Here is a 24,850-nt window from a genome sequence, read left to right as displayed (position 1 = left end):
CAGAACCTGAAAGGACTCTGAAGAGGAAATTAAGAGAAGCTAAATTAAATTATTCTAAAGGTAACCTTTCAGAAATTTTCGAATAAGAGAAGGAGATGGCAGCCGAAAATAATAATAATGCAAGGAGAATGCTTGGTGACTTCACAAAGCCAACATCCAAGTTTGATGGAAGAAGCATCTCTATTCCTGCCATTGGAGCCAATAACTTTAATCTGAAACCTCATGCTTTTCCCTTTTGCTGTAAGAGACAGAGCTAGAATATGGTTGGATTCACAACCTAAGGATAGCCTGGACTCCTGGGATAAGCTGGTCACAGCCTTCTTGGATAAATTCTTTCCTCCTCAAAAGCTGAGCAAGCTGAGAGTGGATGTTCAAACCTTCAAGCAAAAAGATGGTGAATCCCTCTATGAAGCTTGGGAAAGATACAAGCAGTTGACCAAAAGATGTCCATCTGACATGTTTTCAGAATGGACCATATTAGATATATTCTATTATGGTCTCTCTGAATTTTCGAAAATGTCACTGGACCATTCTGCAGGTGGATCTATTCACCTGAAGAAAACGCATGAAGAGGCTCAAGAACTCATTGACATGGTTGCAAACAACCAATTTATGTACACCTCTGAGAGGAATTCCGTGAATAATGGGATACCTCAGAAGAAAGGAGTTATTGAAATAGATGCTCTGAATGCCATATTGGCTCAGAACAAAGTGTTGACTCAGCAGGTCAACATGATTTCTCAAAGTCTGAATGGATGGCAACATGCATCCAACAGCACTAAAGAGGCAGCTTCTGAAGAAGTTTATGATCCTGAGAACCTTGCCATGGCAGAGGTTAATTACATGGGTGAACCTTATGGAAACACCTATAACTCATCATGGAGAAATCATCCAAATTTCTCATGGAAGGATCAACAAAAGCCTCAACAAGGCTTTAACAATGGTGGACGCACTAAGCTAGGCAATAGCAAGCCATATCCATCATCTTCTCAGCAACAGACAGAGAATTCTGAACAAAACACTTCTAATTTAGCCAATATAGTCTCTGATCTGTCAAAGGCCACTTTCAGTTTCATGAATGAAACAAGATCTTCCATCAGAAATTTGGAGGCACAAGTGGGCCAGCTGAGTAAGAAAGTTGTTGAAACTCCTCCCAGTATTCTCCCAAGCAATACAGAAGAGAATCCAAAAGGAGAGTGCAAGGCCATTGATGTGATCAATGTGGCCGAATGCACAAGGGAGGAGGAGGACGAAAATCCTAGTGAGGAAGACCTCCTGGGACGTCCCTCAAGCAAGAAGGAGTTTCCTATTAAGGATCCAAAGGAATCTGAGGCTCATATAGAGACCATAGAAATTTCATTAAATCTCCTTTTGCCATTCATGAGCTCTGAAGACTATTCTTCCTCTGAAGAGGATGAAGATGTGACTGGAGAGCAAGTTGCTCAAAATTTAAGAGCTATCATGAAGCTGAATGCCAAGTTGTTTGGTAATGAGACTTGGGAAAGTGAACCTCCCTTGCTCATTAGTGAACTAGATACTTGGATTCAGAAAACTCTACCTCAAAAGAAACAAGATCCTGGCAAGTTCTTAATACCTTGTACCATAGGCACCATGAGCTTTGAAAAAGCTCTATGTGATCTAGGGTCAGGGATAAATCTTATGCCACTCTCTGTAATGGAGAAACTTGGGATCATTGAGGCACAACCTGCCTTGTTCTCATTACAATTGGCAGACAAGTCATTGAGACAGGCTTATGGAATAGTAGAGGACGTGTTAGTAAAGGTTGAAGGCCTTTACATCCCTGCTGATTTCATAATCTTAGACACTAGGAAGGAAGAGGATGATTGCATCATCCTTGGAAGACCTTTCCTAGCCACAGCAGGAGCTGTGATAGATGTCAACAGAGGTGAATTAGTCCTTCAATTGAATGGGGACTACCTTGTGTTTAAGGCACATGGCCATCCCTCTGTGACAAAAGAGAGTAAGCATAAAGAGCTTCTCTCAGTTCAGAGTCAAGAAGAGCCCACACAGTCAAACTCTAAGTTTGGTGTTGTGAGGCCACAACCAATCTCTAAGTTTGGTGTTAAGACCCCATATCCAAACTCTAAGTTTGGTGTTGGGACTACACAAACATTGACTTGATCACCTTGTGGCTCCATGAGAGCCACTGTCAAGCTATTGACATTAAAGAAGCGCTTGTTGGGAGGCAACCCAATTTTATTTATCTAATTTTTATTTTATTGTTATTTTGTGTTTTATTAGGTACATGATCATGAGGAGTCACGAAAAAATCATAAAAATTAAAAACAGAATCAAAAACAGCAGAAAAAAAATTCACACCCTGGAGGACGCACAGGCTGGCGTTCAACGCCAGTAAGATGCATCTGGCCGGCGTTCAACGCCAGAATAGAGCATCATTCTGGCGCTGAATGCCAGAAACAAGCAATATTCTGGTGCTGAACGCCAGGAATGTGCCCAGAGAAGAAAAGCTGGCGCTGAACGCCAGCAACAAGCATGAAACTGGCGTTCAACGCCAGAAACATGCTTTACATGGGCGTTGAACGCCCAGAATGTGCACCACACGGCGTTTAGACGCCAGAATGGTGTGCAAAGGCAATTTACATGCCTATTTGGTGCAGGGATGGAATTCCTTGACACCTCAGGATCTGTGGACCCCACAGGATCACCTCAGGATCTGTGGACCCCACAGGATCCCCACCTACTATATTCCAACCTTACCTCTTAATCCTAATCACACTCTCCTATTCCCCATGTCACACTTCCCAACAACTTTCACCAATCACCTCAATTCCTCTTCCCAATCAACACCTTCACCACTCACATCCATCCACTCTTCCCCATAAACCCCACCTACCTTCAAAAATTCAAAATTAATTTCCCACCCTTTCCCACCCACAATGGCCGAACCTACATCTCTCCCTCTCTACCATATTTCTTCTTCTTCTTCTTCTCTTCTTTTCTCTATTGCTCGAGGACGAGCAATATTTTAAGTTTGGTTTGTGGTCAAAGCACAATCTTTTTTGTTTTCCACTACCATCAATGGCACCTAAGGCCGGAAAAGGAAAAGGGAAGACAAAAGCTTCCACTTCCGAGTCATGGGAGATGGAAAGATTCATCTCCAAAAGCCATCAAGACCACTTCTATGATGTTGTGGCAAAGAAGAAGGTGATCCCTGAGGTCCCTTTCAAGCTCAAGAAGAATGAGTATCCGGAGATCCGACATGAGATTCGAAGAAGAGGTTGGGAAGTCTTAACCAACCCCATGCAACAAGTCGGAATCTTAATGGTTCAAGAGTTCTATGCCAATGCATGGATCACTAGGAACCATGATCAAAGTATGAACCCGAATCCAAAGAACTATCTCACAATGCTTCGGGGGAAATACTTAGATTTTAGTTCGGAAAATGTGAGGTTGGCGTTTCACTTGCCCATGATGCAAGGAGATGAACGCCCCTACACTAGATGGGTCAACTTTAATCAAAAGTTGGACCAAGTCCTAATGGACATATGTGTGGAAGGAGCCCAATGGAGAATAGACTCCAAAGGCAAGCCAGTTCAACTAAGAAGACTGGATCTCAAGCCTGTGGCAAGAGGATGGTTGGAGTTCATTCAACGCTCCATCATTCCTACTAGCAACCGATCTGAAGTTACTGTGGATCGGGCCATCATGATTCATAGCATCATGATTGGAGAGGAAGTAGAAGTTCATGAGGTCATCTCCAATGAACTCTACAAAATAGCCGACAAGTCCTCCACCATGGCAAGGCTAGCTTTTCCTCACCTTATTTGCCATCTGTGTTACTCAGCTGGAGTTATCATAGAAGAAGATATCCCCATTGAAGAGGATAAGCCCATCACCAAGAAGAGGATGGAGCAAGCAAGAGAGACCATGCACGGCTCTCAAGAGGTGCATGAGGAAGCTCATCATCAAAAAATCCCTGAGATGCCTCAAGGGATGCACTTTCCTCCCAACAACTATTGGGAGCAACTCAACACCTCCTTAGAAGATTTGAGCCACAATGTGGAACAATTAAGGGTGGAACATCATGAGCACTCCATCATTCTCCAAGAAATAAGAGAAGACCAAAGAGCAATGAGGGAGGAGCAACAAAGGCAAGGAAGGGACATAGAAGAGCTTAAGGACATTGTTGGTCCTTCAAGAAGAAGACGCCACTAAAGGTGGATTCATTCCTTGTCTTTATTTCTTTCTGTTTTCGGTTTTTAATGTTGTGTTTATCTATGTTTTGTGTCTCTACTTCATGATCATTAGTATGTAACCATGCCTTAAAGCTATGAATAAAATCCATTAATCCTTCACCTCTCTTAAATGAAAAATGTTTTAATTCAAAAGAACAAGAAGTACATGAATTTCAAATTTATCCTTGAATTTAATTTAATTATATTGATGTGGTGACAATACTTTTTGTTTTCTGAATGAATGATTAAACAGTGCATATGTCTTTTGATATTGTTGTTTATGAGTGTTAAAATTGTTGGCTCTTGAAAGAATGATGAACAAAGAGAAATGTTATTGATAGTCTGAAAAATCATGAAATTGATTCTTGAAGCAAGAAAAAGCAGTGAAAAAGCAAAAGCTTACAAAAAAAAATGGCGAAAAAAAAATAGAAAGAAAAAGAAAAAGCAAGCAGAAAAAGCCAATAGCCCTTAAAACCAAAAGGCAAGGGTAAAAAGGATCCAAGGCTTTGAGCATCAATGGATAGGAGGGCCCAAGGAAATTAAATCCAGGCCTAAGCGGCTAAATCAAGCTGTCCCTAACCATGTGCTTGTGTCATGAAGGTCCAAGTGAAAAGCTTGAGACTGAGTGGTTAAAGTCGTGATCCAAAGCAAAAGAGTGTGCTTAAGAGCTCTGGACACCTCTAACTGGGGACTTTAGCAAAGCTAAGTCACAATCTGAAAAGGTTCACCCAGTTATGTGTCTGTGGCATTTATGTATCCGGTGGTAATACTGGAAAACAAAGTGCTTAGGGCCACGGCCAAGACTCATAAGTAGCTGTGTTCAAGAATCAACATGCTTAACTAGGAAAGTCAATAACACTATCCAAAATTCTAAGTTCCCAGAGACGCCAATCACTCTGAACTTCAAAGGAAAAAGTGAGATGCCAAAACTGTTCAGAAGCAAAAAGCTACAAGTCCCGCTCATCTAATTATAATTAATATTCATTGATATTCTGGAATTTATAGTATATTCTCTTCTTTTTATCCTAATTGATTTTCAGTTGCTTGGGGACAAGCAACAATTTAAGTTTGGTGTTGTGATGAGCGGATAATTTATACGCTTTTTGGCATTATTTTTAGATAGTTTTTAGTAAGTTTGAGCTACTTTTAGGGATGTTTTCATTAGTTTTTATGTTAAATTCACATTTCTGGACTTTACTATGAGTTTGTGTGTTTTTCTGTGATTTCAGGTAAATTCTGGCTGAAATTGAGGGACTTGAGCAAAACTCTGAAAAAGGCTGACAAAAGGACTGCTGATGCTGTTGGAATCTGACCTCCCTGCACTCGAAATGGATTTTCTGGAGCTACAGAACTTCAAATGGCGCGCTCTTAACGGCGTTGGAAAGTAGACATCCAGAGCTTTCCAGCAATATATAATAGTCCATACTTTGTTCGGAAATTGACGACGTAACTTGGTGTTGAACGCCAAGTACATGCTGCTGTCTGGAGTTAAACGCCAGAAAAACGTCATGATCCGGAGTTGAACGCCCAAAACACGTCATAACTTGGAGTTCAACTCCAAGAAAAGCCTCAGCTCGTGGATAGATCAAGCTCAGCCCAAGCATACACCAAGTGGGCCCCGGAAGTGGATTTATGCATCAATTACTTACTCATGTAAACCCTAGTAGCTAGTCTAGTATAAATAGGATAAGTTACTATTGTATTAGACATCTTTTGACAGTTTAATCTCTTGACTGTTTAGCCTTTGATTATTCGGTCTCTTGATCACTCAAGGGGGCTGGCCATTCGGCCATGCCTGAACCTTTTACTTATGTATTTTCAACAGTGGAGTTTCTGCACACCATAGATTAAGGGTGTGGAGCTCTGCTGTACCTCAAGTTTCAATACAATTGCTATTACTTTTTATTCAATTCTCTCTTATTCTTATTCCAAGATATACGTTGCACAACACTTTGATGAATGTGATGATCCGTGACACTCATCATCATTCTCACTTATGAACGCGCGTGATTGACAACCACTTCCGTTCTACCTTAGGCCGGGCGCATATCTCTTAGATTCCCCAACAGAATCTTCGTGGTATAAGCTAGATAGATGGCGGCATTCATGAGGATTCGGAAAGTCTAACCTTGTCTGTGGTATTCCGAGTAGGATCCTGGGAATCCGGAAAGTCTAACCTTGTCTGTGGTATTCCGAGTAGGATTCCGGTATTGAATGACTGTGACGAGCTTCAAACTCCTGAAGGCTGGGCATTAGTGACAAACGCAAAAGAATCAATGGATTCTATTCCAACCTGATTGAGAACCGACAGATGATTAGCCGTGCTGTGACAGAGCATAGGAACGTTTTCACTGAGAGGACGGGATGTAGCCATCAACCAAGGGTGATGCCTCCAGACGATTAGCCGTGCAGTGACAGCGCATAGGACCATTTTCCCGAGAGGATTGAAAGTAGCCACCGATGATGGTGATGCCCTACATACAGCTTGCCATGGAAAGGAGTAAGAAGGATTGAAGAAAGAGTGAGTAGTGAAGTAGAGTCTCAAGAGGAGCACAGCATCTCCACACACCTATCTGAAATTCTCACTATTGATTTACATAAGTATTTCTATCCCTTATTTTCTTTTTATTATTAATTTTCGAAACCATAAACCAATTTAATCTGCCTAACTGAGATTTACAAGGTGACCATAGCTTGCTTCATACCAACAATCTCTGTGGGATCGACCCTTACTCACGTAAGGTTTATTACTTGGACGACCCAGTACACTTGCTGGTTAGTTGAACGGAGTTGTGAATTCAACTGGTGCCACAATAATGATTTCATACAAGTACAAAAGAATATGGATCACAATTTCGTCCACCATCAACCTTAATTAAAAGGTTTTCAATTAACCCTTTAGGATATACCACTGATTGGTCCACCAATTCCAAGGGCATCTGTATTGGTTTCACCTCTCCTATGCCAAGCTTTTTCACTAAAGAGTATGGAATTAGATTTATGCTTGCTCCTAAGTCACACATCCCCTTGTCGATGAATAGACTTCCAATAGTACAAGGTAGGAAGAAACTTCCAGGATCTTCAAGCTTGGGAGGAAGTCCTTTTCTGATTAGTGCACTGCATTCTTCAGTGAGCATTACAGTCTCCTTCTCATTCCAACTCCTCTTCTTGTTGACGAGCTCCTTTAAGAACTTGGCATATAAAGGCATTTGCTCCATTGCCTCAGCCAAGGGTATGTTGATCTCTAGCTTCTTGAAAGTCTCAAGGAATTTGTGGAAGTGTTGGTCCTTTGCTTCTTTTTGGAATCTCTGTGGATAAGGTAGTGGAGATGTACGACTCTTCTCCACTTGCTGCTGTTTTGGATTAGGTTCTTCCATGATCTGCTTTCCTTTTTTTGAATTCTGTGGTTGGTTGTTCTCTTCTGTGAGCTTTTCTAGGACATTCTTGCTTGTTATGTCCTTGTTGTTAGCTCCATCTTTCTCTGTTGGCTCTTTATCATTCTCCATGAGTTTCTTGGTTGCTCCTTGGTTGCCATCTACCAATGTCCTTCCACTACTTAATTGCACAGCTTTGCACTCTTCTTTTGGATTAGGAATGGTGTCACTTGGTAGTGAGCTTGAAGGTTTCTCAATAGAAATCTGCTTGGAGATCTGTCCAATCTGTCTCTCTAGGTTCTTCATGGATGCTTCCTGGTTCTTTGTGGTCAGTTCTTGGTTCTTCATCATCTTCTCCATGAGCATCTCTAGATTAGTAATCCTTTGAGAATCTTGTGAGATTGGTTGGTTGTGGGGTGTTGATGATTGATGGTAAGTATTTTGGTTAGTGAGTTGGTTATTGGATGGATGATGGTTAGAGTTGGGGTAAGTGTTTTGTGGTTTTCTGTATGTGTTTTGGTTAGTGTTTGGCTGGTTGTTGTGGTTTGTGTTTTTCCAATTGTTTTGAGTTGAGTTCCTTTGCCATGGCTGTTGAGTTTGATTGTGGTTGTCTCCCCATCTGAGGTTGGGATGATGTTTCCAAGAGGGATTGTAAGTATCACCATAGACTTCATTTGATCTGGAATTTTGGTTGTGCATGTATTGGACTTGCTCTTGCTGTTGCTCCTCTTGAATTTCCTCATTTTTCCCCCAAGTGGTTGATGGTTGGCTTGTGTTAACTGCTGCAACTTGGAGATTGCCAATCCTTTTGGCCATTTGCTCAAATTGTTGCTGAATTTGCTGCTGCAACACTTTGTGTTGAGCCAAAATTGTATCCACTCCTTCCAATTCTAACACTCCCTTCCTCTGTGATGGTTGGCGTTGCCTTTGGTGAGCAAAGAAGTATTGGTTGTTGGCCACCATATCAATAAGATTCTGGGCTTCCTCTGCAGTTTTCATGAGTTGCAAAGAGCCTCCAACTGAGTGATCCAATGCTTCCTAAGATTTCAATGTTAAGCCTTCATAAACATTCTGCAACTTATCCCACTCAGTGAACATTTCAGGAGGACACTTCCTGATTAGAGCTTTGTATCTCTCCCATGCCTCATATATGGGTTCAGCCTCCATTTGCGTGAATGTTTGTACCTCAGTCTTCAACCTAATGATCCTTTGAGGTGGGTAGAATTTGGCCAGAAACTTGGTTACCAAATCATCCCAATTGTTAATGCTGTCTCTTGGGAAGGATTCCAACCATTGAGTGGCTTTGTCTTTGAGAGAGAATGGAAAGAGCAGTAGCTTGTAGCTGTTAGGAGGCACACCATTGGTTTTGACCGTGTCACAAATCCTCAAGAAGGTAGATAAGTGTTGATTGGGGTCTTCAAGTGGTCCTCCTCCATAGGAGCAATTATTTTGAACTAGGGTGATAAGTTGTGGCTTTAGTTCAAAATTGTTTGCATTGACATTTGGAGTTAAGATGCTGCTTCCACAATGTCTGGGATTTGCAAATGTGTAGGAGGCCAAAACTCTCCTCTGTGGTGGATTGTTGTTGTTGTTAGCTACTCCTTCTGGTGGATTGGTTGAATGTTCCTCCATGTCTTGAAATTCTTCTTCTGACTCCTCCTCTCCAACAATGTTTTTCCCTCTTTCCTCTCTTCTTAATCTCCTGAGGGTTCGTTCGTCTTGTTCATGAAAGATGGGTGTAGCTCTTCTTGTATCTGTCATATAAACAAAACATAAGAAACACACAAAACCAGTGACACTTCAATCTATTGCTAGAGTGAAGTTTTAGTTAGTTTAAGCAAAAATTCAAACAGTTAGTAGGTCAATTAAAAAAAATTGAAAGAAACAGAAAAGAAAAAGTGCTTGATCTAGACCTCCACTTCACTTAATCATTGTCAATCTATTTCAATCCCCGGCAACGGTGCCAAAAAACTTGATGTGTGGAAAACGATCCAACACAAAACTCCCTGGCAAGTGTATCGGGTCGCATCAAGTAATAAAACTCACGGGAGTGAGGTTGATCCCACAGGGATTGAAGGATTGAGCAATTTTAGTTTAGTGGTTGATTTAGTAAAGCGAATAAAATACTGGTTGAGTGATTTTATATCCAACAGTAAGTAAATAGAAGGAAATGTAAAGGGAGAGGGATGAATTGCAGAAATTAAAAAGAACTGAAAGTAAAAGAGCTGAATCTTAAAGAACAAGAAATTAAATGACTGAAACTTAAAATGCAAGAAATGTAAATTGCAGTAACTTAAAGTGCAAGAAATATAAATTGCTTGAATGGAAAAGGGATTTGAGGACAGGGAATTCAGAATTTAAGCAAGGGAACTTAAATTGCAACAATTATCAAAATAAGAGATGAATTGAATTCTGCTAGAGCTCAAACAGAAATGGAAAATTGATTGCAGCAGTGGTTCAACAGAGGAAGCAAAAGGAAAAGTGGATCTCAGGACTCTAGAGACCAGATAGCAAAGTCTAGATATCAATTGCCTTCCCAGATCAAAGTTCACAAAGCAATTAACAAGAAATTAAAGATTGCAGCAGTAAGGAAAAGAAATTTAGCTCAACAGCAGTAAGAAAATGAAATTTAGCTCAATTATGCAGTAGGAAAATCCAAGAGATCTTAAATAGAGATTGAGACAGAAATTTCTCAATTCTTCACACTCAAGATTCGAACAAGAAAAGTAAAAATGCTCAAGCAAGAACAAGGAAGAAGAGAGATTAATTCTCCTTCCCAATTCTCTCAGATCTCAGTTCAAAGCTCTCAAAGAAAATGAAGTTTCAAAATGTAAAAGTTCAAAAATCAAAAAGAAGGTCCTAATTACATCAAACTATCTCCTATTTATACACGTTCTATTCTTGGATTTTGGAATTTGGATGGGCTTTTGATTTTGTGAAGAAATGAATTAAATTGGATTTTTAATCCAATTTTCAGCCCATGAGAAAGTAGCTTCCAGGAGGCTGCCATGCCCTTGTGGAGGGCAGAGCAGGAAATGGTGCATGCGGCCTCATTGCATGCGTGCTTGGTGTGTGTTCAAGATGCTGCCCTGTCCTTGTGGAGGGCAGGGCAGTGTTGCCATGGTGCGCCGAGTGCTCATGCCCGTGAGTCCAAAATGCTACGCCATGCACCAAGAAATGCTGCCCTGCCCTTGTGGAGGGCAGGGCAGTGTTGCCAATGGATGAAGTCCCAAGTTCGAAACTTGGTGGAGGCACACGCTGCTCTTTTTTTCTTGGTTTTCTTGGCACCAAAGTAACGCCTAGTTCCTTGCTTCCTCATGGTGCTGTGTTCGATTCTTGGAGATTGAAAACAAGCCAATTTTTGCTTGTTTTCCTTGTATTTGAGTGCTACTCCTTTCCTCCTTGTTCTTGGGTTTGAAACCCATCGGTGGCACTTGGAGACAATTTCCTTTGATTTTTTCTTGCATGGAGCCCGATATTGCTCTTGAGGAGGGCAGGGCAGAATTTTTGCTTCCTTTGGTCTTTGGCATAGAATTGTGCTCCGCTCTTATTGTGAGTAGGGCAGTGATATTTTGGAGGCTTGGTCTGTCATGCTGCTCTCTTGGAGAGCAGTGTGCTCTTGTGGAGAGCAATGTTTGCTTCCTCCTTCTATGTTGCGCCACACTTCTCCTTCCATGGCCACACTTCTTAAGCCACGTTTTTCTTCTCTTCTTCCTTTCTTCACCTACAAGAAACCAAAACAACCAATCAAAGTATCTCCAAACTCATAAGGTTTATAATTCATTAAAAATCAATTAATTTTAGTTCAAACCTCATGATTTAGCATCAATTTAATGGTGGTTATTTGATTTGAAGAAGTGTTACATTTTCATTCCAAATTACTTACTTAGGATGCAAGAAAGTGCATAATGACTAGTGAAACAAGTGAAATTAGCTTGAAAAATGGGTATATGATGGCTTGTCATCACTCCTTACTGGCGTTTAAACGCCAGTAAGTCCTTCCTCTAGGGTGTGATTTTTCTTCTGCTGTTTTTGATTTTGTTTTTAATTTTAATATTTTTTTCGTGACTCCACATGATCATGAACCTAATAAAACATAAAAGAACAATGTAAATAAAATAAAATTAGATAAATAAAAATTGGGTTGCCTCCCAAGAAGCGCTCTTTTAATGTCACTAGCTTGACAGTGGGCTCTCATGGAGCCTTAGAGAAGTTCAGACCACGATGAAGTCCTCCCAACACCAAACTTAGAGTTTGAATATGGGGTCTTCTTAACACCAAACTTAGAGTTTGGTTGTGGCCTCCCAACACCAAAATTAGAGTTTGACTGTGGGGGCTTTGTCTAACTCTGTATTGAGAGAAAATTTTCATGCTTCCTCTCTATGGTTGCAGAGGAAGATCCTTGTGCCTTAAACACAAGGTAGTCCCTATTCAATTGAAGGACTAGTTCTCCTCTGTTAACATCAATCACAGCTTCTGCTGTGGCTAGGAAAGGTCTTCTAAAGATGATGCATTCATCTTCTTCCTTCCTAGTGTCTAAGATTATGAAATCAGCAGGGATGTAAAGGCCTTCAACCTTTACTAACACGTCCTCTACTAATCCATAAGCTTGTCTTACTGACTTGTCTGCCAATTGTAATGAGAATAAGGCAGGTTGTACCTCAATGATCCCCAGTTTCTCCATTACAGAGAGTGGCATAAGGTTTATGCCTGACCCTAGATCACACAGAGCCTTGTTAAAGGTCATGGTGCCTATGGTACAGGGTATTAAGAATTTACCAGGATCTTGTCTCTTTTGAGGTAAAGTTTTCTGAACCCATGTATCTAGTTCACTAAAGAGCAAGGGAGGTTCACCTTCCCAAGTCCCATTACCAAACAACTTGGCGTTCAGCTTTATGATGGCTCCTAGATATTGAGCAACTTGCTCTCCAGTCATATCTTCATCCACTTCTGAGGAAGAATAGTCTTCAGAGCTCATGAATGGCAGGAGGAGATTTAGTGGAATCTCTATGGTCTCTATATGAGCCTCAGATTCCCTTAGGTCCTCAATAGGGAACTCCTTCTTATTTGAGAGACGTCCTAGGAGGTCTTTCTCACTAGGATTTTCGTCCTTCCCCTCCCTTGTGCATTCGGCCATATTGATTACATCAATGGCCTTGCACTCTCCTTTTGGATTCTCTTCTGTATTGCTTGGGAAAATACTGGGAGGAGTTTCAATGACTTTCTTACTCAGCTGGCCCACTTGTGCCTCCAAATTTCTGATGGAGGATCTTGTTTCACTCATGAAACTTAAAGTGGCCTTAGACAGATCAGAGACTAAATTTTCTAAATTAGAGGGGCTCTGTTCAGAATTCTCTGTCTGTTGCTGAGAAGATGATGGAAAAGGCTTGTTATTGCTTAGCCTATTTCTTCCACCATTATTAAAGCCTTGTTGAGGCTTTTGTTGATCCTTCCATGAGAAATTTGGATGATTTCTCCATGATAAATTATAGGTGTTTTCATAAGGTTCACCCATGTAATTTACCTCTGCTATTGCAGGGTTCTCAGGATCATAAGCTTCTTCAGAAGCTGCCTCTTTAGTACTGTTGGATGCATTTTGCCATCCATTCAGACTTTGAGAAATCATGTTGACTTGCTGAGTCAACACTTTGTTCTGAGCCAATATGGCATTCAGAGCATCAATTTCAAGAACTTCCTTCCTCTGAGGCGTCCAATTATTTACGGAATTCTTATCAGAAGTGTACATGAATTGGTTATTTGCAACCATGTCAATAAGTTCTTGAGCTTCTGCAGGCGTTTTCTTTAAGTGGATGGATCCACCTGCAGAATGGTCCAATGACATTTTGGAGAACTCAGATAGACCATAATAGAATATATCTAATATGGTCCATTCTGAAAACATGTCAGAAGGACACTTTTTGGTCATCTGCTTGTATCTTTCCCAAGCTTTATAGAGGGATTCACCATCTTTTTGCTAGAAGGTCTGAACATCCACTCTAAGCTTGCTCAACTTTTGAGGAGGAAAGAATTTATCCAAGAAGGCCGTGACCAGCTTATCCCAGGAGTCCAGGCTATCTTTAGGTTGTGAGTCCAACCATGTTCTAGCTCTGTCTCTTACAGCAAAAGGGAAAAGCATGAGCTTGTAGACTTCAGGATCTACTCCATTTGTCTTAACAGTCTCACAAATCTGCAAGAACTCAGTTGAAAACTGATAAGGATCTTTAGATGGAAGTCCATGAAACTTGCAGTTTTGTTGCATCAAAGCAACTAATTGAGGTTTCAGCTCAAAATTGTTTGCTCCAATGGCAGGAATTGAGATGCTTCTTCCATCAAACTTGTACGTTGGTTTAGTGAAATCACCAAGCATCCTCTTTGCATTATTGTTGTTGGGTTCGGCTGCCATCTCCTTCTCTCGTTCGAAAATTTCAGAAAGGTTGCCTCTGGATTATTGTAATTTAGCTTCTCTTAGTTTCCTTTTTAGAGTCCTTTCAGGTTCTGGATCAGCTTCAACAAAGATGCCTTTTTCCTCATTCCTGCTCATATGAAAAAGAAGAGAAAAAGAAAAAGGAAGAGGAATCCTCTATATCTGGACAAAGAGGATCCTTATTATTAGTAGAAGAAGAAAGGAATAAGAGTGGGGAATCCAATCACAAGGGTGAGGATAGAGGCAGTGATTGGAGATGAAGAGAGGTGAAGATAAGTGTTAGTAAATAAATAAATAAATAGAAGAAGAGAAGAGAGGTAGAATTCAAAAATAATTTTGAAAAAGTAGTTAATGATTTTCGAAAATTAAAGATAAGATATAATTAAAATTAAAATTTAAAACAATTAAAAAGAATTTTTGAAAAAGAGATGAGATATTTTCGAAAATTAAAGATAAGATATAATTAAAATTAAAATTTAAAACAATTAAAAAGAATTTTTGAAAAAGAGATGAGATATTTTCGAAAATTAAAGAGGGAAAAGTAGTTAGGTGATTTTGAAACAAACAAAAAGTCAAATAGTTAGTTGAAAAAGATATTAAAATCAAATTTGAAAAGATAAGAAGATAAGAAGTTAGATAAGATATTTTGAAATCAAATTTTTGAAAAAGATAAAATTTTGAAAAAGATATGATAAAAAGATAAGATAAGAAGATATGATAAAAAGATAATTTTTAAAATTAAAATTAATTACTTAACTAACAAGAAACTAAAAGATATGGTTCTAGAATTTAAAGATTGAACCTTTCTTAACAAGAAAGTAACAAACTTCACATTTTTGAATCAATCATATTAATTGTTAGCATAATTTCGAAAATTAAGATAAAATTAAGAAAAAGATTTAATTTTTTTAAAAAGTTTTAAAAAGATAAGATTTTTTTTTAAAATTGAAAATTTGACTTGACTTGTAAGAAACAACTAATTTTAAAAATTTTTGACCAAGTCAACTCAAATTTTCGAAAATTTGGAGAGAAATAAGGAAAAGATATTTTTTTATTTTTAAATTTTTAATGATGAGAGAGAAAAACACAATTGACCCAAAACATGAAAATTTTGGATCAAAACCAATTATGCATGCAAGAACACTATGAATGTTAAGATGAACACCAAGAACACTTTGAAGATCATGATGAACATCAAGAACATATTTTTGAAAAATTTTTTGATGCAAAGAAAACATGCAAGACACCAAACTTAGAATTCTTTAATGCATGGACACTATGAATGCAAAAATGCATATGAAAAACAACATACAATACAAAACAAGAAAACATCAAGATCAAACAAGAAGACTTGTCAAGAACAACTTGAAGATCATGAAGAACACCATGAATGCATGAATTTTCGAAAAATGCAAGAAAAATTTTTAAAGCATGCAATTGACACCAAACTTAAAAATTGACTCAAGACTCAAACAAGAACCACAAAATATTTTTTGTTTTTATGATTTTATGATTTTTTTGTATTTTTATTATTTTTTTTCGAAAATTATATTTTTGAAAAACGAAAATAAAGAAAAAATTTTTGAAAACTTTTTTAAAAGGAAAATAAAAAGAAAATTACCTAATCTGAGCAACAAGATGAACCGTCAGTTGTCCATACTCGAACAATCCCCGACAACGACGCCCAATCCCACAGAGATTGTTGGTATGAAACAAGCTATGGTTATCTTGTAAATCCCAGTCAGGCGGATTTAACTGGATTAAGAGATTATTGGTTTAAATAAAGATAATAAAATAAACAGAAAATAAAGTTAAAGTTAGTCATGTAATCCAATGGTGGAAATTTCAGATAGGTGTATGGAGGTGCTGTGTTCCTTCTGAATCTCTGCTTTCTTACTTCTTCCTTCTAGTTTTTCATCACTCCTTTCTATGGCAAGCTGTATGTAGGGCATCACCGTTATCAATGGCTACATCCCATCCTCTCAGTGAAAATGGTCCAAATGCTCTGTCACAGCACAACTAATCATCTGTCAGTTCTCAATCAGGTTGGAATAGAATCCAGTGATCCTTTTGCATCTGTCACTAATGCCCAGCCTTCAGGAGTTTGAAGCTCGTCATAGTCATTCAATCCCAGAATCCTACTCGGAATACCACAGACAAGGTTAGACTTTCCGGATTCCCATGAATGCCGCCATCAATTCTAGCTTATACCACAAAGATTCTGATCAAGGAATCCAAGAGATATGCACCCGGTTTAAGGTAGAACGGAAGTGGTTGTCAGTCACGCGCGTTCATAGGTGAGAATGATGATGAGTGTCATGGATCATCACATTCATCAAGTTGAAGTACAACGAATATCTTGGAACAGGAATAAATCGAATTGGATAGAAAATAGTAGTAATTGCATTAAAACTTGAGGTACAGCAGAGCTCCACACCCTTAATCTATGGTGTGTAGAAACTCCACCGTTGAAAATACATAAGTGAAAGGTCCAGACATGGTCAAATGGTCAGCCCCCAAGATCTCAGAACTAAACGTCCAAAGATTGAATAATACAATCAAAGATATCTAATAAACTAGTAAAAAGTTCTATTTATACTAAACTAGCTACTAGGGTTTACAGAGGTAAGTAATTGATGCATAAATTCACTTTCGGGGCGCACTTAGTGTGTGCTTGGGCTGAGCTTGATCTATCCACGAGCTGAGGCTTCTCTTAGAGTTGAACGCCAAGTTGTAACGTGTTTTGGGCGTTCAACTCTGGTTCGTGACGTGTTTCTAGCGTTTGACTCCAGAATGCAGCATGGAACTGGCGTTGAGCGCCAGTTTACATCGTCAAATCTCGAATAAAGTATAGACTATTATATATTTCTGGAAATCTCTGGATGTCTACTTTCCAACGCCATTGAGAGCGTGCCATTTGGAGTTCTGTAGCTCCAGAAAATCCATTTTGAGTGCAAGGAGGTCAGATTCTAACAACATCAGCAATCCTTTGTTAGCCTCCTATTAGATTTTGCTCAGGTCCCTCAATTTCAGCCAGAAAATACTTGAAATCACCAAAAAACACACAAACTTGTAGTAAAGTCCAGAAATGTGAATTTAGCATAAAAACCAATGAAAACATCCCTAAAAGTAACTAGATCATACTAAAAACTACCTAAAAACAATGCCAAAAAGCGTATAAATTATCCGCTCATCACAGATGCAAATGCAGAATGCAGGTGAATATGCAGAGATTATGAATGAACACTAGTAAAAATAAAATAAAATAAGATTAAGAATAAAAAGGAATGATTATACCTTGGTGGGTTGTCTCCCACCTAGCACTTTTAGTTAAAGTCCTTAAGTTGGACAATTGGTGAGTTCCTTGTCATGGTGGCTTATGCTTAAACTTTTCCAGGAATCCCCACCAATGCTTGTAATTCCAATAGCCTCCGGGGTCCCAAACTAGGCGCATAAAGCCTTCAAGCAAGTCAAAGCAAGTGACAAGGCCCCAAGAGTGATGACTGTTGGAATGAATTCTGGGGTCCCAAACTTTGCTTTTGCACCCGTCTTTGTATTGATCACTATTGTTCCAACTGGGTGGCAAGCAATCTGAATTCTCACTGAAGCGGCCAATGGAGTATGCAACCATATAGAACCTTGCATGACAATTCCTACCACTAACCATTTTCCTCTTACTCTTAAAGCCACAGAGAGCTCCAAGTTGACCATCCGTCTCCAGTAGCCCATATTCAAGTGGGAAAGTAAAGGTCAAGGATAAGAATTTTACCCACTTGAACGTTGTGTTAGACGGTAATGGCCTTGGGAGAGGTGTTTCTAATGATCTTGCAAGCTCCATTCCCTTGTGCTCTTCTCTGACAACTTCCACCTCCTTGCAAGCTTCTTCAGTATCAACCTCTTCCTCTTGGTCGCGTTCTTTCAATTCAATTTCTGCTTTATTGTTTACCAAGGGCATGGGAGGCTGTGTTTCTTCTTCCTTAATCTCCATCTCTTGATCAACCTCTTCAAAGTCTTCAACTAGGATATGCCTTGGAGGTTGCACACCCTCCTCATCATCAATTTCAAGCGTCTCGGAAGGAAGCTCTATGACTGAACTTTCCCGTGGAGGTTCAGCATCTCCTAAGTCTTTGACCACTTCCTCTTTAACTATTGCGGCTTCGTTTAGTTGTTTTAGCATAATATCATACTCCTCCTTGATAATTTCCTTTCCATGACAACTCCCTTCAACTACTCCTTCATCTTCAAGGGTCTCTCCTACCTCTACATTTTGGGCCTCCTCTTGCTCCTCTGGAAATAAGGCTGCATGTAACCGATCCATCGCGATTGTATCCCTAAGATGATTCCTTCTCTCTTGTTCCATGTACATAGTATAATTGGGATCATCTTGCTCTTGGATTGATGGATGTGGGTGCTCTTCCATGGAGGGTGGTGATGGGGTGGATAGATCATTATGTGGTTAAAAAGGAAGTGCACTAGAGTTTGAGGGTTGAGTATTCGAGGTAGAGAATTGGTCTATGCAGGATGTAAGAGCTTGAAGAGTAGAGGTGAGACTAGTGATAGCGGCAAGTGTGGTATGAAGCTCTGTTTGCCCTTGGTGAATAGCACCAAGGGTGTTGTCATCCAGTGGTGGTTGGGGTGGATAGGAGGGTTCATTATTTTGGAGAAAGGGTGCATGGTAGGAAGGTGGTTCTTCTTGGTAAGGGCATGGAGATGGTGTATATGGAGGTGGTAGTTCTATGTATGTTTCATATGGTGGTTGGTATGGTGGATAAGGGTTAGGGTCATATGAAAGTGAATGGTGAAAAGGGGCTTGTGAGTATGGTGGTTCACAGTTATGTTGAGGAGGGGGTTCATAGGCATATGGTGGGTCTTATTGGTAACTACAAGGGGGACCACCATATCTATTGTCTTGGTTTGCATCATAGAATGGTTGTTGGTGATAGCGCATTAGAGGGGGTTGTTTCCAAGAGGGTTGATCAAATCCTTGTGGCTCCTCCCATCTTTAATTGTTCCAACCATGGTGCATGTTGTCATTATAATCTCCTCTTCCTGCAAAATAATTATAACCATGCTCGTAGCCAAAGGGGTGAGAGTTCATAATAGAAAAGAAAAACAAAAACTAATAAAGATACGCAACTAAGTCCTAAAACAAACAAACAAGTAAAAAGAAAATATTTACAATAACCAATAATAAGGCACACATTTGCAATTCCCCGGCAACGGCGCCATTTTGACGAATGAATTCTTGACGGTTTAGAATTCACAAATAAAAGCTCTCATTGAAAGTATAGCTTCTAAACCAACAAAAATCCTTTCGTACAAAAAACTTGTTTGTCACTAAAGCAAACCCAATAAAAGTAATAACTGAAGTATTTAAACCTTGGGTCGTCTCTCAAGGAATTGCAGGGAGGTAGGTTTATTATTGGTTATGAGAAAAGTATCTTTTTGGGTTTTTGAAAGGTTTGAACAAGGAATGTAAATGGTAAAAGAAGTAGACTAATAACTAGAAAAGTTCATGGCAAGGTATGAGAATTGGATGTCCTATCCTAGTTATCCTTATCAATTGTGATGAGAATTGGCTTTTGCTCCCACTTGGTCAACCTCTAACTATGAAGGTCTGTTAAGTGGATAAATCAATTTGGTTCCTCAGGTCCTAGTCAATTCCTAAGAAAAGCTAAATTAAAATCATCAATATGAAATACCTCAAATTGCATTAAATAGAGAAATCAAATCTAACATGAGAATTCATAAACCAAGTAGCAATATCAGATAATCAACAAGGGAAAATCAATAAACTAGAGTACTAGAAGAATTAAAGGTAGAAGAGAAATCCTAAATCCTAAAACCTAAGAGAGAGGAGAGAGCCTCTCTCTCTAGAAAACTACATCTAAAACCTAAATTGTGAATAATAAATTTTCTCTTGAGTCTCTGCATGTTCCCTTACTTTAGTTTGTGTTTCTGGGCCAAAAACTCGGTCAAAACACGGCCCGAAATCGCCCCAGCATTTTCTGTTAATTCTACAGATCGCGCATGTCACGCGTTCGCGTTGCTGGTCGTTTTGGTGTGTCACGCATTCGCGTCAAGCACGCACTCGCGTCATATTGCAGAACTCTAATCCACGCGTATGCGTCAGGCATGCGCACGCGTCACTGCAATTTTCTCCACGCATGCGCGTCTCAGCTCTCTGGTTATCTTTTTAGTTTCTTGTGTTCCTTCCATTTTTTGCAAGCTTTCTCTCCATCCTCTAAACCATTCCTGCCCTATAAAGCCTGAAACACTTAACACACAGATCACGGCATCGAATGGTATAAAGGAGAATTAAAATACATAAATTAAAGACTTCTAGGAAGCAAGTTTTCAACCATAGATCAAGAATAGGAAGGAGTTGTAAAGCCATGCAAATCATATGAATAAGTGGGTAAAGACTTGGTAAAAGCCACTCAATTAAACACAAGATAAACCATAAAATAGTGGTTTATCAAACTCCCCACACTTAAACATTAGCATGTCCTCATGCTTAGCTCAAGGAGATAAAATAAATGAGTAGGGAAAAGTAAGACTCATGCAATGAAACCTATGTATGAATGCAAGTATATGATTCTGTTTACTTGGTTAAAAGTAAATAAATTCTTTAAGACAAACATAAATTCAAATTTCACTAATTCTAATCAAGTGTATAGGGTAATCCACTCTAGTCTTCTCTAGTCATGCTTTCTAAAGTTTGTTCTTTACCTAACCAATCAACAAGTATTTAATGTACCAATGCAAACATCATGAGGTCTTTTTAGGGTTGTAATGGGGCTAAGGTAAGGGTGAGGATATATGTATGGCTAAGTGAGCTATAATATGAATCTTTGATTAACCTAAGTTCTCACCTAACACACACATATATTTTATGTAACTCTAAAATCATGCCTAGCTACCCATAATTCCCACTTTTGTATCACATACTCATGTACCAAATATTTCTTTTGATTTTATCACATATGCATTGACCTTTCATTAAACTTAACATTGGGGTAATTTTGTCCCCTATATATATATTATATATATATATATATATATATATATATATATATTCTTTTTCTTTATCTTTTTCTCTTTTTTTTTTTGAAAATATAAAAGCAAACATAACAAATCAATGCATATGGATTTTTTTTTTGGATTTTTCTGGTCTCACATGAGTAGGCAACCAAATTTCCAATATTTAAATAAAGTAGAAACATAACACATTCCCTATTAACCCAGGTTTCCTGCAGTTTCCCCACACTTAGTTGACACACAATATATATCTTAAGCTAACCAAAGATTCAATGGGATAATTAATTTTTTTCTGCTTAAGGCTAGTGATGTGGTAAAATACAAAACAAATGGGGATTAAAAAGCTCAAAGTGGCTAACAAAGTTAAGTGGAATGGTAGGCTATTTGGGATAAGTAAGCTAATAACAAATGATGGCCTCAATCATATGCAAGCATGTAAATACACTAAACAATGGACATATAGAACGGAACAAAGCAAAGATTGCAATCATGGAGAAGGAAACACACAAGAATAAAATATTATGGTTAAATAATGTAACCATGTAATTAAGCTCAAATCTCACGGGTTGTGTGTTCTTTAGCTCTAAACCATGTTCCAAATACAACTTTCAACAAGTTTAACAAAAAATTTTTTAATTTAAATTAGTGAAATACTATAAAAAGGGTCTTGAAAAGAAACTTATTACTTTAACCAAGCAAAACATGCATGCAAGCAATCTATCCTAACTAACAAAAGAAAAACTAAAAATGTTGGTGTTAAGAGAGAAAAGTTACCTCCGAAAGTCAGGTACTGACCGACCTCTCCACACTTAAAGCTTGGCACCGTCCTCGATGCCATCAGTCAGGAACAAAGGGGGCGTTGGTAGCATCATTTCCACAATCGGGACCGTCATGGCTCCCAGTGTTGGTAGGTAAGGTGGAGTCCGGAGTGTCCTTTGGTCTTCCTCAGGTGGGTGGTTGCCAACAATCAGCTCCTTGAGGTATGTAAATTGGCGCTTGTTACGGCACTCCATTCGTTTCGCCTGCCGGTCTAGTCGGTCCAACCTCTGAAGTATCTGAAGGAGTAGCTGATTTGTTGAAGGTGTTGTGCTTTTTGTTTTTTTCCTTGCTGGTGACTTGTTAGAGGCTCTCTCTTTACCCTTCCTGGTGGCCATCCTAAAAAGGGGAAAGAGAAAAGGACATGAATTCAAAGGGATAGAGCAATGAAGAGGGCAGTACGAGTGATAATCATGCCAAGGTAAAGAAGAATGTCGTTAACACATGGTCGTGACTCCATGTAATTAGCACATCAATGGAAATATAGCATGATATATTGAGGCAATTAAATGCAAGATGTTTATTGGCATGCTGGCAAAGGCATGTGTAGCATGGATCAAGCATTAAAAGCCAAAATGTATTATCAGTCGTAACAAACTAACAATAACGTTTGTATTGACAATTATATTAATTAATAAAATTTTGGAAGGGTTTTGTGAAAAACAGGCATTAGAGTGAAAGGATAGAATAATTAAAAATTCATAATGCTATACGGACTTTTCACAAACACTTAGCATGCATGGTAAATATGTTATTGAAAGTATTAAATTTGAACATGCAAACAATCCAAAAATAATTAGTGATAATTGTCAAATAACTCCTTAATAATCCACAAGAAATTATAGAAGAAAACAATCACCCAATTAGATTTCTAACATCAAGTAAAATAATGTAAAAATAAATAAATAATAAGAAGAGAAGAAAGAAAATAGAAAGAAAAAACCTTGAGAAGAAGGGGACAAAGAGAGATAATGGGGAATGTGAGGTGAAGAAGATATGATGGAAGGGAGAAGAAGAAGAAAAAGTAAAGGAAGAAGAAGGAGAAAAATAATGGATAATAAAGAAGAAAGAAGACAAAGAAAGAAGAAAGAAATAAGGATTAGAAAAGAAAAGATAGGAAAAGTGGCGGCGCAGGGATCTGGTGGTGTTGCGCTAGTGACGCGCACGCGTACTCCATGCGTACGCGTGGGTCGCAAAAATTGGAAGGTGACTCGTGGGCATCGATCACGCGTACGCGTGACCGTGTTTGTGCTACTCGCGCGAAGGCATCCTTGCGTGCGCACAACTCGCTATTTGTCTTGGGGTGTGTGCCAAAATAACATGTGACGCGTGCGTCATGCGCGTCATTGACGCGTACGTGTGAGTGGTCAAAATGGCGCGAACGCGTCAGTGGATTTGTGCCTTGGGCACAGTGCTCGCACCAGGCCAGCACAACTTTCGACCTGACACCTCTTTACACTGATTTTCCTAGGTCACGTGTGCGCGTACGCGTGAAGTGCCAAATGTTCATCATGATCTTCAAGTGTTCTTGGTGTTCATCTTGACATTCAAAGTGTCCTTGCATGCATGACGAATGGATTCTTGACGGTTTAGAATTCACAAATAAAAGCTCTCGTTGAAAGTAAAGCTTCTAAACCAACAAAATCCTTTCGTACAAAAAACTTGTTTGTCACTAAAGTAAACCCAATAAAAGTAATAACCGAAGTATTTAAACCTCGGGTCGTCTCTCAAGGAATTGTAGGGAGGTGTGTTTATTATTGGTTATGAGAAAAGTATCTTTTTGGGTTTTTGAAAGGTTTGAACAAGGAATGTAAATGGTAAAAAAAGTAGACTAATAACTAGAAAAGTTCATGGCAAGGTATGAGAATTGGACGTCCTATCCTAGTTATCCTTATCAATTGTGATGAGAATTGGCTTTTGCTCCCACTTGGTCAACCTCTAACTTTGAAGGTCTATTAAGTGGATAAATCAATTTGGTTCCTTAAAGTCCTAGTCAATTCCTAAGAAAAGACTAGAGTTAGGGAATTCACATCAATCAGCAAAGAATTTCAATTTTCAATCAACAAGGTGTTTGATAACTCAAGTGTCTCCAATTACTCAACACAAGCTAAGAATGTTAAAAGCTAAATTAAAATCATCAATATGAAATACCTCAAATTGCATTAAACATAGAAATCAAATCTAACATGAGAATTCGTAAACCAAGTAGCAATATCAGATAATCAACAAGGGAAAATCAATAAACTAGAGTACTAGAAGAATTAAAGGTAGAAGAGAAATCCTAAATCCTAAAACCTAAGAGAGAGGAGAGAGCCTCTCTCTCTAGAAAACTACATCTAAAACCTAAATTGTGAATAATGAATGTTCTCTTGAGTCTCTGCATGTTCCCTTGCTTTAGTCTGTGTTTCTGGGCCGAAAACTGGGTCAAAACACGGCCCGAAATCGCCCCCAGTGTTTTCTATTAATTCTGCAGATCGCGCATGTCATGCGTACGCGTCAGTCACGCGTTCGCGTCGCTGGTCGTTTTGGCGTGTCATGCGTTCGCGTCAAGTATGCGCTCACGTCATATTGCAGAACTCCGATCCACGCGTACGTGTCAGGCACGCGCACGCGTCACTGCAATTTTCTCCATGTCCCGCGCATGCGTGAGCCATGCACGCGCGTCACTGCTCGCTGGTTATCTCCTTAGTTTCTTATGTTCCTTCCATTTTTTGCAAGCTTCCTCTCCATCATCTAAGCCATTCCTACCCTATAAAGCCTGAAACACTTAACACATAGATCACGGCATCGAATGGTATAAAGGAGAATTAAAATGCACAAATTAAAGACTTCTAGGAAGCAAGTTTTCAACCATAGAACAAGACTAGGAAGGAGTTGTAAAGCCATGCAAATCATATGAATAAGTGGGTAAAGACTTGATAAAAACCACTCAAGTAAACACAAGATAAACCATAAAATAGTGGTTTATCAATGCATTA

At 39.0% G+C, this 24,850-nt stretch overlaps 1 non-coding gene across 1 annotated transcript; it reads right to left on the bottom strand.

Annotated features, from left to right (window-relative positions):
- Positions 1 to 354: 354 nt before the first annotated feature.
- LOC112713666 (small nucleolar RNA R71) lies at positions 355 to 458 on the bottom strand. Its single transcript, XR_003158637.1, has one exon. It is a non-coding gene; the product is annotated as a small nucleolar RNA R71 (small nucleolar RNA).
- Positions 459 to 24,850: the final 24,392 nt, after the last annotated feature.

Source organism: Arachis hypogaea, chromosome 9, assembly GCF_003086295.3.
Source record: "Arachis hypogaea cultivar Tifrunner chromosome 9, arahy.Tifrunner.gnm2.J5K5, whole genome shotgun sequence".
NCBI classification, from domain to species: Eukaryota; Viridiplantae; Streptophyta; class Magnoliopsida; order Fabales; family Fabaceae; genus Arachis; species Arachis hypogaea.
The sequence above is the reverse complement of the archived record's forward strand: the minus strand, read 5'-3'. Positions and strand labels throughout refer to the sequence as shown.